General features: G+C 45.5%; 1 pseudogene; it reads left to right on the top strand.

The window, feature by feature from the left end:
- The window catches only part of LOC119279649, a 60,550-nt pseudogene extending 48,914 nt beyond the window's left edge, over window positions 1–11,636 (top strand).
- Window positions 11,637–20,461: the final 8,825 nt, after the last annotated feature.

Here is a 20,461-nt window from a genome sequence, read left to right as displayed (position 1 = left end):
ATCACTGATCCATTGCCTACGAGATTTTCACATATTGTTCTTCGCTTATTTACTTTTCCGTGTCTACTATTATGACTACTACAAAAACCCAAAAACTATTATCTTTACTTTTTCCATCGTTACCTTTATTATCATACTATTTTGCTACTAAATACTTTGCTGCAGATACTAAGGTATCCAGGTGTGGTTGAATTGACAACTCAACTGCTAATACTCAAGAATATTCTTTGGCTCCCCTTGTGTCGAATCAATAAATTTGGGTTGAATACTTTACCCTCGAAAGCTGTTGCGATCCCCTACACTTGTGGGTTATCAGGAGTCGATCACGGAGGGCCTCTACATCATCTCCAAGGCCTCTCCTATGAGTTGTGAGTAGTTTACCACAGACCTTCGGGTCCATAGTTATTAGCTAGATGGCTTCTTCTCTCTCTTTGAATCTCAATACAAAGTTCTCCTCGATCTTCTTGGAGATCTAATCGATGTAACTCTTTTTGCGGTGTGATTGTCGAGATCCGATGAATCGTGGGTTGATGATCAATTTTATCTATGAGAAATATTTGAATCTCCTCTGAATTCTTTTATGTATGATTGGTTATCTTTGCAAGTCTCTTTGAATTATCAGTTTGGTTTGGCCTACTAGATTGATCTTTCTTGCAATGGGAGAAGTGCTTAGCTTTGGGTTCAATCTTGCGGTGTCCTTTCCTAGTGACAGCATGGGCAGCAAGGCACGTATTGTATTGTTGCCATCGAGGATAAAAAGATGGGGTTTATATCATATTGTTTGAGTTTATCCCTCTACATCATGTCATCTTGCCTAATGCATTACTCTGTTCTTATGAACTTAATACTCTAGATGCATGCTGGATAACGGTCGATGTGTGGAGTAATAGTAGTAGATGCAGAATCGTTTCGATCTACTTGTTGCGGACGTGATGCCTATATACATGATCATGCCTAGATAATCTCATAACTATGCACTTTTCTATCTATTGCTCGATAGTAATTTTTCCACCCACCGTAATACTTATGCTATCTTGAGAGAAGCCACTAGTGAAACCTATGGCCCCCGGGTCTATCTTTTATCATATAAGTTTCCAATCTACTTTATTTTGCAATCTTTACTTTCCAATCTATATCATAAAAATACAAAAAATATTTATATTATCTTATTATCTCTATCAGATCTCACTTTCGCAAGTTATCGTGAAAGGATTGACAACCCCTTTATCGCTTGGTTGTGAGGTTTTTGTTTGTTTGTGTAGGTACGAGGGACTTCTGAGGAGCCTCCTACTGGATTGATACCTTGATTCTCAAAAACTGAGGGAAATACTTACGCTACTTTGTTGCATCACCCTTTCCTCTCCAAGGGAAAACCAACGCAGTGCTCAAGAGGTATCAGGGTCCTCCCAATTCGGCCTCCCCCCTTTCCTATTCCTATTCGGAGTAGGAAGGGAAGAGGGGGAAGGGGGAATCCTATTCCCTTTTTCCTTTCCTCCTTCTCCTTTTCTACTCCAATTTGGCCAGGCCATATGGGGGGGCGCACCAGCCCCTTTGTGGTTGGTGTGTTTCCCCTATTGGCCCATAAGGCCCATATCTTTTGTCGGGGGTGCCCGAAACCCCTTCCGGTGACTCGATATGTACCCGGTACCCTCCGGAACACTTCTGATGTCCGAATACCATCGTCCTATATATCAATCTTCACCTCTCGTCCATTTCGAGACTCCTCGTCATGTCTGTGATCTTATCCGGGACTCTAAACAACATTCGATCACCAAATCACATAACTCATATAATACAAAATCGTCATCGAACGTTAAGCATGCGGACCCTACGGGTTCGAGAACTATGTAGACATGACTAAGACACTTCTCCGGTCAATAACCAATAGCGAAACCTGGATGCTCATATTGGCTCCTACATATTCTACAAAGATATTTATCGGTCATTACCGTAATGACAACATACGTTATTCCCTTTGTCATCGGTATGTTACTTGCCGAGATTCGATCGTCGGTATCTTCATACCTAGTTCAATCTCGTTACCGGCAAGTCTCTTTACTCATTCTGTAATGCATCATATCACAACTAACTCATTAGTCAAATTTCTTGCAAGGCTTATCATGATGTGCATTACTGAGAGGGCCCAGAGATACCTCTTCGATACTTGGAGTGACAAATCCTAATCTCGATCTATGCCAACCCAACAAAACACCTTCAGAGATACCTGTAGAGCATCTTTATAATCACCCAGTTACGTTATGACCTTTGGTAGCACACAAGGTATTCATCCGGTATTTGGGAGTTGCATAATCTCATAGTCAAAGGAATATGTATAAGTCATGAAGAAAGCAATAGCAATAAAACTTAATGATCATTATGCTAAGCTAACGGATGGGTCTTGTCCATCACATCATTCTCGTAATGATGTGAACCCGTTCATCAAATGACAACCCATGTCTATTGTTAGGAAACTTAATCATCTTTGATTAATGAGCTAGTCTTGTAGAGGCTTACTAGGACACGGTATTTTGTCTATGTATTCACACATGTATCAAGTTTTCGGTTAATACAACTCTAGCATGAATAATAAGCATTTATCATGATATAAGGAACTATAAAATAACAACTTTATTATTGCCTCTAGGGCATATTTCCTTCAACACGGCCATGAGAGCCCACCGAAAACCATCCAATTTGGACCAAACCCGAAATTTAACAACAAAGTCTCCTCGCACCACATTAATCACCTCTAAAGTTTTGCACTTTACCCCCAATAAGAACCCATCGGATCGTCCTCTAGGAGGCAAACAATGTCAGTCGAAATCAACTCCACCTGATAAGGTTCCTAGGAATTGTGAGGTGAAACTATCTCTACCAGTTTCGGTGAGGGCAATAAAATCTAACTTATGATTGATTGACGCTTTTGCAAGGAATCTTTTTTTAGCCAAGACTGCTAGACCTCTGCTATTCCAAAAAATTCCTGTCATTAGTCATCATGAATTTTTTTTCTTAAGTTTGACCCTCGCACTTCTCCGTACTACCAATGTCGGATAAACTTTTCTCTTCCTGGAACGTTTTGGTTTATCCGCCACCCCGTTCGCGTCCGCGTGACCGGTGACAGCTTGTGTCATACTGTCTAGTGGGACATGAACTATATGTCCCTCGGACTCTACTCCTTCAAACTCAGCCTCAGCCTCCAAAGTAGGTATTAGGTCTACCCAAAAGTTCTCTAGGGATGAAAGTCACAAATTATTAATCTCACTCTCGTTCATGGGTTTGACCGCCGCAATATTGCGAATAATCTTAGAAGCTCTCTCAGCCTCCAAGTCTAATAAATCATTAATAGATTTCACAATTTCTTTCCCATTTGACCCAAGTGATATTCCTAAGTTGGTTGCATTACTAATGATCTCACGCTCAAAAAATGCAAAATGTAACAACTGGTATTAACAGACATACATGTAGCCGCCTCGAGATCACGAAGGTTGGCTGCCCTCATAGCACGCCCTAACTGCAGGTCATCAGCGTCGGGCTGGGCCTGAACTCGGTTACTGACATGCCTGTCAACCAAAACCGTGTTCATGATCCCACAAAACGCATTCACGTCGTCCGTAGTCCTATTTGTCGGCACCCGGTCCTTGGCCATGCCCTCGTCCGTTCCATCAATGGACACGGGGCACGGCTGTGTAGGCTCAGATCAGCGAAGTGCCGAGGGAGGGGAGTGAAGGGCCTCCGGCCTGCCAGTCCCCATACCCCCGACACAGGTCACTCGCCAGGTGGTCACCACGGGAGAAAGAGAAGAGAGGGCCTCCTGCCCGCCCCTCCCCTTCCCCTCCACCTGATGGGGCATCGGGAGTCCGCAATATAAAGTTTCCTTGGTTCTGAAATGTGTTGTTGTGTGGCCATGTATTAAATTAGACACTCAAATTTGATCGGTTTTCATGTATCATACAAAAAACACCGTTCATAATTTTTTAAAAATTTTGATTTTATGGAAAATAAGTGTTAATGTATACTATAGAAATATTTACGTAATTTTAAGAAGTGTTCTTTTCTTTGCGGGTGAAGAAGTGTTCACACAGTTAAACCAATTCTTGAATTTTTCGAGTGTTTCAACATTTAAAAAATATTGTATTTGTTACAATAACTAAATAAAAGGGAACAAAAAAGAGAGGGAAAACACAAAGATAAAAAATAAAAAAATATGAACGGCTAGATGATCGGAAAGAAAAACCCGTACGAGTTGGCTTGCGCCTGACGAAGCAATTTCAGAGTGAGCTGTCGCTGCGACTGCGAGCGCCACACGCGTAAACGCGACACGTACGCAATCTGTCTGAATCCCGCGCCAACTCGGACACGCGCGGCACCAATCCATAAACATCGTTCTAGCCTCGATCCTTCCCCTCATCCCCCTCGATCTCATCTTCTCCCAACGCACCCGAATTCCCGCCCCTCTGCTCTGATCTGCTCTCGGCGCGCATTCTAAGCTCAGATCATGCCAACGCTATCCGCAAGCGCCCGGCGGCGGGACAGGAACCGCGCGTCCATGGCGGCAAGAAGCCCCGATACGCGTTCGGTAGCATCTCCGACTACAAGAAGCTTGAGGTGCTTGGAGAAGGCACCTACGGCCAGGTGTTCAAGGCACGCGACCGCCGCACCGGCAAGAAGGTCGCCGTGAAGTGGGTCTGCGGCAACGGGGCCGGCGGACACGGCCCGCCCGACATCCGCACGATCACCCGCGAGGCCGGCTGCCTCGGCACGTGCTGGGGTCATGAGTCGATTATCGATATCTTGGATGTGGCGACCGACGCCGAGACAGGGGACGTGTTCCTCGTCATGGAGCTCGTCGCCGACGGCCGCACCCTCCACGAGTCGCTGGAGGCCTGTATCCGAGGACGTGCTCCGTGCGATGATGGAGCAGCTCCTGGACGCGGCAAAGAAGATACATGGAGCCGGCGTCATACATCGGGACTTCAAGCCGGAGAACGTCATGGTCGGCTTCTTCGGCGGGCTCAAGGTTGGCGACTTTGGATCGGCGATGCGGGCGAAGCCGGCCGGAGTGTCGTACGAGGAGTGTTGTGTCCGCACCCTGATTTACACCTCACTGGAGCAGCTGGAAGGCAACCGGTACTACGGCCAGGCCATGGACATTTGGGCACTTGGGTGCATCATGGCGGAGATGTTGGCCGGCGGGACCATCTTCGTGGCGAAGACAGAGGAGGAGCTGCTCGCCGAGATTTACAAGCTGCAAGACCAGATCACTTCGACGGGGAAGCTCGACTTGGAGTTCTTCGAAGAGCTTTCGAAAGCCGGGCGTGAGGTCCTGACCGGCCTGCTTGCCTTCAAGCCCGACGAGAGGATGACGGCGGCGAAAGCGCTCGAGCACCGATGGTTCAACAAGCCCAAAGGAGCAGAGCGTTGGAATTTGCTAGTGGGCTTTTGGCCCAAAGCCCAACTAAAATTCTGAAATTCTCTTGGCCCATTCATGCACACATGTGAGTGGAGTGAGTGAGGCTAAAGTTTAGTCCCACCTCATAAGTTAAGAGAGAGTTGCACCTCTTTATAAGGTGAGCTCTCCTACCACTTGTATGAGCATGAGAATAGGAGACCTACACGCGCGCTCCTCCGCCTCGCCTCGCCTCGCCTCGCCTCGCCTCGCCTCGCCTCGCCTCGCCTCGCCTACTGAACAGTTTCCGATTCTTTTGGATCATGATGACTCGGACGTGGGGTTTACTCCCACGACCTACCCGGCCCGCACTATATAGTCAGGCAGACGTCTATCCTAGCCGCCGCCGCTTCACTGCTGGCAGCGAAGACTTCACGAACGACGACGACTTCCCCGACCTTGGCAACCTCATCCTCGACGACATGGGCGACAACATCAACGCCGGCGGTGCTGCTCCCGCTGCACCGTACGTGATTCTATCTTTCCTGTTCGAGATCGTGGTAGAATTCATGTTTCTAGTATGTGCCCTAGATGTGATCTTTTCATCTGCTATGCTAGTTCGCATGATTAGTTCAATCTCTACTACTGTAGTGATGGTTTATCTTTTGTTTATTCGGATTAAATCTCGTAGTAATTTGCTCATATTTCCAACAATCCAAAAACCTGATTATAGGCAATTTACTCCAAGTGGTTTTGCTGCGCATCTGAAGCCGCTTGCCTTTAAGGGGGCGCAATATAAGAGGTGGCGCACGAGAGCAGTCTACTGGTTTCAGACCATGGGCTTCTATGACGCCACTAAGGGCAAGCCTGAGGGTGATCTTAATCTAGCACAGCTGGAAGCTTTTGGGAAGATCGATACTCTCCTTAAAGGCGCTCTTCTGGGTGTTCTTGATGATTCCATTGTGGATTCGTATATGTCATTTGACAACGGCAAGGACATGTGGGCTGCGCTCGAGGCCAAGTTTGGTGCCTCGGACGCCGGTAGCGAGTTATACGTCATGGAGCAATTCTATGACTACAAGATGACTGATGAGCGCTCTGTTGTACAGCAGGCTCATGAGATACAGTCGCTCGCAAAAGAACTTGAGCACTTCAAGTGTGTGTTGCCAGACAAATTTTTTGCCGGGGGCATTATTGCCAAGCTTCCACCTTCGTGGAACAATTTTGCTACTTCACTGAAACACAAGAGACAGGAGTTTTCCATTGCGGATCTCATTGGTACTCTTGATGTTGAAGAGAAGGCGAGAGCAAAGGACACACGTGCTCGAGTTGTCGAGGGAGCTTCTAATGCCCACATGGTACAGAAGAAGAACTTCCAGCCCAATAAGTTCAAAAACAACAAGAACAAAACTCAGGGGAAAGGCAAGTTTGATACAAAGAACAAGCCATCACATTCTACCAACTTCAAGAAGAATTCTCATAAGAAGGGGAAGGGATTTTGCCATGTCTGCGGTGATCCTAATCACTGGGCTCCGAAGTGTCCTAACCGCTATGAGGAGCGCGAACATGAGAAGGGCGGCAAGTCCGCTAATGTTGTCATCGGTGATACTGATATGAAGGAATCAGGGTACGGTATTTTTTCCTACCATCCTTTCAGTATTTCAATCCCCTGATTGGTTAATTGACACCGGTGCCAATGTACATGTTTGTGCTGACGCCTCCATGTTTTCTTCTTACCAGGCCATAGGGACTTCTCCCGTGCTGATGGGGAACGGGTCACATGCCATCGTTCGAGGTGTTGGTACGGTTGATCTGAAGTTTACTTTGGGGAAGACCGTGCGTCTGAAGAACGTTCATCATGTGCCATCCATCAATAAAAATCTCGTTAGCGGTTCCTGTTTATGTCGAGATGGTTTTAAGTTGGTTTTTGAGTCCAATAAAGTTGTAATTTCCAAGTGTGGACAATTTGTTGGAAAAGGCTATGAGTGCGGAGGCTTGTTCCGCCTATCTTTATCAGATATTTGCACTAAAGTTATTAATAATGTTTGCCACAATAATGAGTCGGATATTTGGCATTCACGACTTTGTCATATTAACTTTGGTTGCATGACGCGGCTAGCCAATATGAATTTAATTCCGAAAATATCTACTGTCAAAGGCTCTAAGTGCCAAGTATGTGTGCAAGCTAAACAACCTCGCAAGTCCCATAAGACTGCAGAGGCAAGAGACTTGGCGCCACTAGAGCTTATACATTCTGATCTTTGTGAGATGAATGGCGTGTTGACAAAAGGTGGAAAGAGATATTTCATGACGTTGATTGATGACTCCACTAGATATTGCTATGTGTATCTTCTGAAATCAAAAGATGAGGCTTTAACTTTCTTCAAAAACTATAAAGCTGAGGCAGAGAACCAACTTGATCGAAAAATTAAACGGCTTAGGTCCGATCATGGTGGAGAGTATTTTTCTAATGAATTTGATCTATTTTGTGCGGAACATGGTATAATCCATGAGAGGACGCCTCCCTACTCACCTAAGTCTAATGGGGTGGCTGAAAGAAAGAATCGAACTCTAACTGATTTGGTTAACGCCATGTTAGACACATCGGGTCTTTCCAAGGAATGGTGGGGGGAAGCGCTAATGACCGCGTGTCATGTCCTAAACCGAGTTCCCACAAAGCATAAGACCATGACTCCATTTGAGTAATGGGAAAGGAAAAGGTTGAAACTCTCTTACCTACGTTCTTGGGGTCGTTTGGCGAAAGTCAGTATACCAATTCCCAAGAAGCGCAAGCTTGGACCAAAAACCGTGGATTGTGTTCTTCTGGGCTATGCTTTTCATAGCATTGGCTATAGATTTTTGATAATAAAATCTGAGGTATCCGACATGCATGTTGGTACGATTATGAAGTCTAATGATGCAACTTTCTTTGAGGACATATTTCCTATGAAGGATATGTCAAGTTCATCAAATCAGGAGATACATATTCCATCTAGTGAGGAACTCACTGTAATTGCTAAACCCACCATTGCGATGGAACACGTTGAGAATCCTGTTGAGGGTGACAATGAAACTCCTATAAGGAGTAAGAGACAGAGGACTGCAAAGTCCTTTGGTGATGATTTCATTGTGTACCTTGTGGATGACACTCCCAGGACTATTTCAGAAGCCTATGCATCTCCTGATGCTGACTACTGGAAGGAAGTTGTTCGTAGCGAGATGGATTCCATCTTAGCTAACGGAACCTGGGAGATCACTGACCGACCTTATGGGTGCAAACCTGTAGGATGTAAGTGGGTGTTCAAGAAGAAGCTTAGACCTGATGGTACGATTGAAAAGTACAAGGCACGGCTTGTGGCTAAGGGTTATACCCAGAAAGAAGGTGAAGACTTCTTTGATACTTACTCACCCGTGGCTAGACTGACCACAATTTGGGTGCTACTATCACTGGCTGCCTCACATGGTCTTCTCGTTCATCAAATGGACGTTAAGACGGCTTTCCTCAATGGAGAGTTGAAGGAGGAAATTTACATGGATCAGCCAGATGGTTTTGTAGTACCTGGTCAAGAAGGAAAGGTGTGCAAGTTATTAAAGTCTTTATATGGCCTTAAATAAGCTCCTAAGGAGTGGCATGAGAAGTTCGAAAGAACATTAACTGCTTCCGGCTTTGTAGTAAATGATGGTGACAAGTGTGTCTACTATCGCCATGGTGGGGGCGAAGGAGTTTTCTTTGTCTGTATGTCGATGACATATTGATCTTTGGAACCAAACTTGATTTAATCAAGGAGGTTAAAGATTTCTTATCTCGCTGTTTTGAGATGAAGGATCTAGGAGTAGCTGATGTTATCTTAAACATCAAGCTGTTAAGAGATGAGAATGGTGGGATCATACTGCTTCAGTCTCACTATGTGGAAAGGGTCTTGAGTCGTTTTGGGTATAGCGACTGCACGCCTTCTCCAACTCCATATGATGCTAGTGTGTTGCTTCGAAAGAATCGACGGATTGCTAGAGATCAACTGAGGTATTCTCAGATTATTGGCTCGCTTATGTATTTGGCGAGTGCCACGAGGCCTGACATCTCTTTTGCTGTGAGCAAGCTGAGTCGGTTTGTGTCAAAACCGGGAGATGATCATTGGCGTGCGCTTGCGAGAGTTATGCGCTACTTGAAGGGCACTGCGAGCTATGGGATTCACTACACCGGGTATCCAAGGGTACTAGAGGGTTATAGTGACTCGAACTGGATATCTGATGCTGATGAGATTAAGGCCACAAGTGGTTATGTTTTTACACTTGGTGGTGGCGCTGTTTCCTGGAAGTCTTGCAAGCAGACCATCTTAATGAGGTCAACTATGGAAGCAGAACTCACAGCATTAGACACTGCCACTGTTGAAGCAGAGTGGCTTCGTGAGCTATTGATGGACTTACCTATGGTTGAAAAACCAATACCCCCTATCCTGATGAACTGTGATAATCAAACTGTGATCGTCAAGATAAACAGTTCTAAGGACAATATGAAGTCCTCAAGGCATGTGAAGAGGAGATTAAAATCTGTCAGGAAACTGAGGAACTCCGGAGTTATTACGTTGGATTATATCCAAACGTCGAAAAACTTGGTAGATCCCTTCACAAAGGGTCTATCACGTAATGTGATAGATAATGCATCGATGGAGATGGGTTTGAGACCCACCGCATGAGTTGTCCATAGTGGTAACCCACTCTATGTGATCGGAGATCCCGTGAAGTAGAAGTGGGAGACAAGCTGTTGGTCAGCTGAGAGGAGAGTATCCTTATTTTAAATATCCCACTCCGTGAAGATGCAATACTCTCCTGATCTGCATGGCAGGTTGATATCTATCTTAATGTGTTCCAAGTGGCTTATTTGAGTAAGCAGAGATGGTGTCCTACAGAGCATCTCCTGAGGAACACACCTATATGAATTTGACTGTTAACGTCGCAGTCTGTGAGAAGTGGGTGCTTTCTAATAAATTCATGAAAGGCCCTGGAGTACGACACATACGCTCCACCCGCGGGGAAGCCTTGCGGCAGCCAAGTATCGGTCAAGAATTTGTGTGAAACTAGTCTCGCAGAAAACTTGTAGTTCAAGGCATAGTCCACTATTCAAGTTGTGATCTAGTGTAGCATAAATCTCTAAGTGGAAGTTCAACTTCATAGTCTCCACTAAGCACCGATATATAAACAATGTTTTGGAAACAAATGGTGAAATGTGCCAATGAGACTTTGTGGGGGATTGTTGGAATTTGCTAGTGGGCTTTTGGCCCAAAGCCTAACTAAAATTCTGAAATTCTCTTGGCCCATTCATGCACACATGTGAGTGGAGTGAGTGAGGCTAAAGTTTAGTCCCACCTCATAAGTTGAGAGAGAGTTGCACCTCTTTATAAGGTGAGCTCTCCTACCACTTGTATGAGCATGAGAAGAGGAGACCTACACGCGCGCTCCTCCTCCTCGCTCGCCTCGCCACGCCACGCCTCGCCTCGCCTTGTCACGTCACGACGCGCCGCGGGTTGCGGGATTGAGCCAAGCTGAGGGCAGAGCTATGCACGTTGTCTATATTTTTGCTGCTCGGGAAAAATTAATGAGTCATTAATTAATAATTAACGGACGCGTTAATTACTGAACAGTTTCCGATTCTTTTGGATCGTGACGACTCGGACGTGGGGTTTACTCCCACGACCTACCCGGCCCGCACTATATAGTCAGGCAGACGTCTACCCTAGCCGCCGCCGCTTCGTATGGTTTCTCACCACCGCTCCAGATCATTGCACCGCCAAGCAAGTCTTCTCCATCCCTCCTTTCGGCATGCACTGGGAGAAGGGACAACAGGCCTCCGGAACCCCGCCTCTCGTGATCCTGTACAGGAGAGGGGCGATCAGGTTTTTGGGGAGCGCACTCGCGCGACTGCTGGCAACGACGACTTCGCGAACGACGACTTCTTCCCCGACCTCGGCAACCTCATCCTCGACGACATGGGTGACAACGTCAACGCCGACGGTGTTGCTCCCGCTGCATCGTACGTGATTCTATCTTTCCTGTTCGAGATCGTGGTAGAATTCATGTTTCTAGTATGTGCCCTAGATGTGATCTGTTCATCTGCTATGCTAGTTCGCATGATTAGTTCAATCTCTGCTACTGTAGTCATGGTTTATCTTTAGTTTATTCGGATTAAATCTCGTAGTAATTTGCTCATATTTCCAACACAGAGCACCCTGGCTTTGTGTCGCTGATGAGTTAATTAGCTTGATGTAGCATCTGATAGATGCAGTGCCACTGGTTAATTATTTCATTGCACTGCGGCTGAGTTAGCTTAATTACTGTGTTGTGTTATTCTGTACTATAGTTATTAGTTGCAGGAAACTTAGTTATGGGTTATTACTTGATGTAATTCTTTGACTTGAGCAATCAATGGACTACTGTAGCATGGAAATTACTTGATGGCCGAACAATATCTATGTTGATGGCATGCTAGAAATGGAGTTGGCTAAAAGAGCTCCATTTTACGCATCGTGGTGATAGTAGTGCATCTGGTTGTGCTTCTGAATCTGATTGAGCTTTTTCTATATAATCGGTCTAAATATGATAAGCTTCTGAATCTGGTTGAAAAAAATTGATCTTGATGTAACGGTGATTGCTGCTAAGCTTCTGAATCTGGTTGAGCTTTCTATAACTAGTCTGAATCTGCTAAGCTTCTGATTCTCATTGAAAAAATATAGTTGTGAGTAACAGATGTGAAGTCGGAAGAAAAACAAATGTTGAATGTCTCAGACCTAAGAAGGATATTCTACTACTAGCTAGTTGGATATCATCGGTTCAGAGCACCCACATGAAATCTGCACAGCAGTAAACAGCACCCACATGAATTTGTTGCCATTGATTCAATGTGCTTTATTTCCATTGATAGAAGAAGAAGAGTAAATACAGGGTATGGAACAACACAAGCACAGACGACATGGTGCCCGGAGCATAGGGACATGGGGTGCTCAGCCCAAAGAAACGAAAAGAACAACACGACAAAACTCTCCTGGCTCTGAGAAGCAACTCGAACATGATGAAGAGAACCAACATCCGACACCAACGTCGGGGACGCCGAGAGCGAACAAGACGACACCTTCAAGAAGGGGAACGGCGTCAAGACGTCGTCGTCGTCCGGTCCAGGAGCCCGGACCTAGGATTTTCCCCGATGCTCGAAGAGGGGCTAAGACGAAGACCATGGTAGCGCCTCCAAGAAGGGGACGACACCCGCGGGTGTGGCCGCTGCCAGCACCAGCAAGCCAAGCAGGAATTATGCCCTTGCCTTTATCTAAGCAATCCCAAGCCGCTGGGGCGGAGAGGAGGAAGTCGAAACACGTGCCGAAGTCACCAATCGCAGGGAGGGGAGGAACGCCCATCACCGAAGCCGGCATCGGACATCACCGGGAGAGCGAGCTACAAATCCGACAGGAGCACGAGCGACTCGTAGAGCTGAGTTGGGTTGGGCGAATAGGCGGAGGGGAATTTGGCGGTGAAGGCAAAGACAATGCAGCGATGGCCGGCAATATGGACGGTCCAAGATCCGGAGAGGAGCGCAGATCCGGGCTGCCAGGGCCAAAACCACCGGGACCCCGGCAAGCCCAAGAAGTTGGAAGAGGAACGCAGCTCCCGGAGCATGTCGGGTCCAGAGCCGTGCCAGCGTGGACCAGGTCCAGCCAGGAGCACAAGAAGGGGACGCAGGTTCATGGCTGCCAGGGGTCAAAGCCAGATCACACTCGCGAGGGGGAAGAGGGACGCCATGAAAAACAACACGCCAACCACGCAAACCGGCCAACACACTGCGATAGACGCCATGCCGCTGCCATCAATGAGGGGGTGGGGGGCACCGCAATCAAAGGACGGCCCAAGCTAGCTAGCGAGGAGCAGGTGTTGGGAACGTAGCATGCAATTTCAAATAATTCCTACGCTCACGCAAGATCTATCTAAGAGATGCATAGCAACGAGAGGGAGAGATCATCTTCATACCCTTGAAGATCACAAAGCGTAAGCGTTTATCAACGCGGTTGATGTAGTCGTACACCTTCATGATCCGTCCCGATCAAGTACCGAACGTACGGCACCTCCACGTTCAGCACATGTTCAGCTCGATGACATCCTCGCCTTCTTGATCCCGCAAGAGGGGCGAAGTAGTAGATGAGTTCCGACAGCACGACGGCGTGGTGATGGTGTTGGTGAAGAACAATCTCCACAGGGCTTCGCCAAGCACAATGAAAACTATGACGAAGGATAAACTAAAGGGACGGGGTTGCCAGCACACGGCTTGGTGTTTCTTGATGTGTACCAGGTGCTAGCCCTGCCCCTCTATTTATATGTTGAGCCCTGGGGTCAAAACTTGGAGTAAAAGCCTCCTCAAAGTCGGTTTTGCCCGCAAGGAAGAGTCCTTCCCAGACTTCCAGGACTAGACGCCACGGTCGTTGGCATCTGGCCCAGATGCCATGGACCTCGGCATATGGCCCAGGGCCATACGCCAGGGTCTCCGGCGTTTGGCCCCCTGGCCTCCGCAAAACTCCTTTTGCACCGACCTAAAGCCCTGTGGGCTTCACCCCTTGGCCGAACTATATCATCCTATATATCAATCTTTACCTCCGGACCATTCCGGAGCTCCTCTTCATGTCCGTGATCTCATCTGGGACTCCGAACAACATTCGGTCACCAACATACATAACTCATATAGTACTATATCGTCAAAAGAACATTAAGCGTGCGGACCCTACGGGTTCGAGAACTATGTAGACATGACCGAGACACCTCTCCGGTCAATAACCAATAGCAGAACCTGGATGCCCATACTGGCTCCTACATATTCTATGAAGATCTTTATCAGCCGAACCTTATGACAACATACGTAATTCCCTTTGTCTATCTGTATGTTACTTGCCCGAGATTCGATCGTCGGTATCTTCATACCTAGTTCAATCTCATTACCGACAAGTCTCTTTACTCGTTCCATAATACATCTCCTCGTGACTAACTCCGTAGTCATTTGCTTGCAAGCTTATGATGTGTATTACCGAGAGGACCCAGAGATACCTCTTCGATACTCAGAGTGACAAATCCTAATCTCGATCTATGCCAACCCAACAAACACCTTCGGAGATACCTGTAGAGCATGTTTATAATCACCCAGTTACCTTGTGACGTTTGATAGCACATAAGGCATTCCTCCGGTATCCGGGAGTTGCATAATCTCATAGTCGAAGGAATATGTATTTGACATGAAGAAAGCAATAGCAACAAAATTGAACGATCATTATGCTAAGCTAACGGATTGGTCTTGTCCATCACATCATTCTGCTAATGATGTGATCCCGTTATCAAATGACAACTCATGTCCATGGTTAGGAAACCTTAACCATCTTTGATCAACGAGCTAGTCAAGTAGAGGCTCACTAGGGACACGGTGTTTGTTTATGTATTCACACGTGTATTTAGGTTTCTGATCAATACAATTCTAGCATGAATAATAAACCTTTATCATGAATAAGAAAATATAATAACAACTTTATTATTGCCTCTAGGGCATATTTCCTTCAGTCTCCCACTTGCACTAGAGTCAATAATCTAGTTCACATCGCCATGTGAATAACACCCATAGTTCACATCACCATGTGATTAACACCTATAGTTCACATTGCCATGTGATTAGCACCTATAGTTCACATTGCCATGTGATTAGCACCTATAGTTCACATTGCCATGTGACCAACACCCAAAGGGTTCATGTCGCCATGTGATTAAGACCCAAAGAGTAATAAGGTGTGATCATGTTTTGCTTGTGAGAGAAGTTTAGTCAATGGATCTGTCACATTCACATCCGTTTGTATTTTGCAAATTTCTATGTCTACAGTGCTCTGCATGGAGCTACTCTAGCTAATTGCTCTCACGTTCAATATGTATCCATATTGAGACTTAGAGTCATCTAGATTAGTGTCAAACCTTGCATCGACGTAACTTTTTATGACGAACTCTTTATCACCTCCATAACCGAGCAACATTTCCTTAGTCCTCTTTAAGGCACCTAAGGATAATATTGACCACTGTCCGGTGGTCCACTCCTAGATCACTCTTGTACCCTCTTTGCCAGATAAGTGGCAAGATACACATCAGGTGTGGTACACAGCATGGCATATCGTATAGAACATATGGCTAAGGCATAGGGAATGACTTTCATTCTCTCTCTATCTTCTGTCGTGGTCGGGCTTTGAGTCTTACCCAACTTCACACCTTGTAATACATGCAAGAACCCCTTCTTGGACTGAACCATTTTGAACTTCTTCAAATCTTATCAAGGTTTGTGTTTTGTGAAAGTTTTATTAAGCGTCTTGATCTATCCCTATAGATCTTGATGCTCAACATACAAGTAGCTTCACCAAGATCTTTCATTGAAAAATTCTTATTCAAATATCCTTTTATGTTATCCAGAAATTCTACATAGTTTCCAATCAACAATATGTCATCCACATATAATATTAGAAATGCTATAGTGCTCTCACTCACTTTCTTGTAAATACAGGCTTCTCTAAAAGTCTGTATAAAACCATATGCTTTGATCACCTCATCAAAGCGTATATTCCAACTCCGAGATGCTTGCACCAGTCCATAGATGGATCACTAGAGCTTTCACACTTTTTCAGCACCTATAGGATCAACAAAACCTTCTGGTTGCATCATATACAACTCTTATTTAAGAAATCCATTAAGGAATGCAGTTTTGACGTCCATTTGCCAGATTTCATGATCAGAAAATACGGCAATTACTAACATGATCCAGACAGACTTAAGCATCGCTACGGGTGAGAAAGTCTCATCGTAGTCAACTACTTGAACTTGTCGAAAACCTTTCGCGATAAGTCGAGCTTTGTAGACAGTAATATTACCATCAGCGTCAGTCTTCTTCTTGAAGATCCATTTATTCTCTATGGCTCGCCGATCATCAGGCAAGTCAACCAAAGTCCACACTTTGTTCTCATACATGGATCCTATCTTAGATTTCATGGCCTCAAGCCATCTGTCAGAATCTGGGCTCATCATAGCTTCTTCATAGTTTGTAGGTTCGTCATGGTCTAGTAACATGACTTCCAGAAATAGGATTATTGTACCACTCTGGTGCGTAACATGCTCTGGTTGACCTGCGAGGTTTGATAGTAACTTGATCTGAAGTTCCATGATCATCATCATTAGCTTCCTCTCTAGTTGGTGTAGGCATCACGGGAACGGTTTTCTGTGATGAGCTACTTTCCAATTCGAGAAAAGGTACAATTACCTCATCAAGTTCTACTTTCCTCCCACTCACTTATTTCGAGAGAAACTCCTTCTCTAGAAAGTTTCCATTCTTGGCGACAAAGATCTTGCCTTCGGATCTGTGGTCGAAGGTGTACCCAATTTTTTCCCTAGGGTATCCTATGAAGAGGCACTTCTCCGATTTGGGTTCGAGCTTATCAGGCTGAAGCCTTTTGACATAAGTGTCGCAACCCCAAACATTAAGAAACGACAACTTAGGTTTCTTGTCAAACCATAGTCCATACAGTGTCGTCTCAATGGATTTAGACGGTGCCCTATTTAACATGAATGCAGTTGTCTCTAATGCATAACCCCAAAATGATAGTGGTAAACCGGTAAGAGACATCATAGACCGCACCATATCTAATAAAGTACGGTTACGACGTTTGGACACACCATTACGTTGTGGTGTTCCAGGTGGCGTGAGTAGTGAAACTATTCCACATTGTTTTAAATGAAGGCCAAACTCGTAACTCAAATATTCGCCTCCACGATCAGATCGTAGAAACTTTATTTTCTTATTACGATGATTCTCCACTTCACTCTGAAATTCTTTGAACTTTTCAAATGTTTCAGACTTGTGTTTCATTAAGTAGATATACCCATATCTGCTCAAATCATCTGTGAAGGCTAGAAAATAACGATACCCGCCGCGTGCCTCAACACTCATCGGACCGCATACATCGGTATGTATTATTTCCAATAAGTCATTGGCTCGCTCCATTGTTCCGGAGAATAGACTTTTAGTCATCTTGCCCATGAGGCATGGTTTGCAAGTATCAAATGGTTCATAATCAAGTGATTCCAAAAATACACCCATATGGAGTTTCTTCATGCGCTTTACACCAATATGACCTAAACGGCAGTGCCACAAATATGTTGCACTATCATTATCAACTTTGCATCTTTTGACATCAATATTATGAGTATGTGTATCACTATGATCGAGATTCAATAAACCATTTACATTGGGTGTATGACCATAGAAGGTTTTATTCATGTAAACGGAACAACAATTATTCTCTGACTTAAATGAATAACCGCATTGCGATAAACATGATCCAATCATATTCATGCTCAACGCAAACACCAAATAACATTTATTTAGGTCAAATACTAATCCCGGAGGTAGAGAGAGTGTGCAATGGTGATCTTCTCAACCTTGGAATCACTTCCAACACACATCATCACCTCGCCCTTAACTAGTCTTTGTTCATTTTGCAACTCCTATTTCGAGTTACTAATCTTAGCAACTAAACGATATCAAATACGTTGGGGTTACTATGAACACTAGTAAAGTACACATCAATAACATGTAGATAAAATATACCTTTGTTCACTTTGCCATCCTTCTTATCTACCAAGTATTTGGGGTAATTCCGCTTCTAGTGACCATTCCCTTTGCAGTAGAAGCACTCAGTTTCAGGCTTAGGTCTAGCTTTGGGTTTCTTCACGGGAGTGGCAACTTGCTTGTCATTCTTCTTGAAGTTCCCTTTCTTTTCCTTTGCCCTTTTTTCTTGAAACTAGTGGTCTTGTTGACCATCAACACTTGATGCTCTTTCTTGATTTCTACCTTCGTTGATTTCAGCATCCCGAAGAGCTTGGGAATCTTTTCTGTTATCCCTTGCACATTATAGTTCATCACGAAGTTCTAGTAGCTTGGTGATAGTGACTAGAGAACTCTATCAATCACTATCTTATCTAGAAGATTAACTCCCACTTGATTCAAGTGATTGTAGTACTCAGACATTCTGAGCACATGCTTACTGGCTGAGCTATTCTCTTCCATCTTGTAGGCAAAGTACTTGTTAGAGGTCTCATACCTCTCGACATGGGCATGAGTCTGAAATACCAATTTCAGCTCTTGGAACATCTCATATGCTCCATGGCATTCAAAATGTTTTTGAAGTCCCGGTTCTAAGCCATAAAGTATGGCGCACTAAACTATCGAGTAGTCATCATATCGAGCTTGTCAAACGTTCATAACGCCTGCATCTTCTCCTACAATCGGTCTATCACCTAGCGGTGCATCAAGGACATAATTCTTATGTGCAACAACGAGGATAATCCTCAAATCACGAACCCAGTCCGCATCATTGCTACTAACATCTTTCAACTTATTTTTCTCTAGGAACATATCAAAAATAAACGGGGAGCTACATCATGAGCTATTGATCTATGACATAATTTGCAAATACTATCAGGACTAAGTTCATGATAAATTAAGTTCAATTAATCAAATTACTTAAGAACTCCCACTTAGATAGACATTCCTCAAGTCATCTAAATGATATGTGATCCAAATAAACTAAACAATGTTTGATCATCACGTGAGATGGAGTAGTCATCAATGATGAACATCTCTACGTTGATCATATCTACTATATGATTCACGTTCGACCTTTTGGTCTCCAATGTTCTGAGGCCATGTCTGTATATGCCAGGCTCGTCAAGTTTAACCCGAGTATTCCGCATGTGCAAAATAATGATTCCTCCACCTGACAGTAGGGACCCACCGGACGGGCGACCGTAATTCGTGAAAAAATTGTTTCCTCCCTGACTGTTGGGACCCACCAATTACATCTTTGCACACAAGGAAGTGCGTCCATATTACGGGCAAAAGAAAATGATTCGCCCCCTGACTGTTGGGACCCACCAGCTACATATTCGCATGCAAGGAAGTGCCTGACAGTCGAGACCCACCTGGTCGAAGCATACGTAACGTTGTCATTCTGGTCGCGAGTGTGTACGTACATACTGGTTGATCGGTCTGTCTGTAGGCTGCAACAATGAACCATGGCCGTGTAAGGAAGGGCATGTGTCGTAGTAGAGGCGCGCACGTAGCATGTCAGGCAGTCCCGTTAATATCGTGTACACATATGTACAATGGCCAGGGTGCAAGAAAGTAAATACGGCCACGTACATACATATGGGCGGGGTCTCGAACGCCTACTCATGCATACGTACGGCCAGGGCTCGTGTACATGGCTGGGTCAAAACGGAGAAACTGCGTCGTCGTCGTGTTCATGGGGAGGCAACGGAATGCGTCATGTTCATCGAGAGGCAACAGAATACGTTGTGTTCATCGGGAGCCAACCGGCTTGGATGGAACAGCCGATCGAAACGGGGCCTGGCGTACCACAGAACGGAGGAAATGGCTTTGTGTTCGACCGGCCACGGTCGAAACAGGATCCTGTTCATCGGGAGGGGTCTGGCGTACCACAAAACGGAGGAAACGGACTTCTCTTGGACCTCCTAGGGTCAAAACAGGGCCCTGTTGATCGGGAGGGGTGTGGTGTACCGCAAAACGGAGGAAACAGACTTGTGTTGGAGCACTACGGTCAAAACAGGGGTCCTGTTTATCGGGAGGGGTGTGGCGTACCGCAAAACGGGACTCCACGGGATAGTGTTCATCTCCACCATCGACCTCCCCCAAACTCCACAGGCTACTATTCATCCACAGTCGACCTCCTCCAGCCTCCACCTGTGACTATTCATCCACGGGCTCATGTTCATCCAGCCTCCACCGCGCGCTCCTCCACCGGCTACTATTCAACTAGCCCTCTCCACGGGGTCCTGTTCAATCACCCCTCCACGGGCTACTGTTCGTCCAGCCCTCCACCGGCTATTGTTCAACCAGCCCTCCATGGGGTCGTCCTGTTCATCCAGCCCTCCACGGGGTCCTGTTCATCCACCCCCAACCGGCTCGATTGGGGTCCTGTTCATCCATCCCCACCGGGAACTGTTCAT

Source organism: Triticum dicoccoides, chromosome 3B (assembly GCF_002162155.2).
Source record: "Triticum dicoccoides isolate Atlit2015 ecotype Zavitan chromosome 3B, WEW_v2.0, whole genome shotgun sequence".
NCBI classification, from domain to species: Eukaryota; Viridiplantae; Streptophyta; class Magnoliopsida; order Poales; family Poaceae; genus Triticum; species Triticum dicoccoides.
The sequence above is the reverse complement of the archived record's forward strand: the minus strand, read 5'-3'. Positions and strand labels throughout refer to the sequence as shown.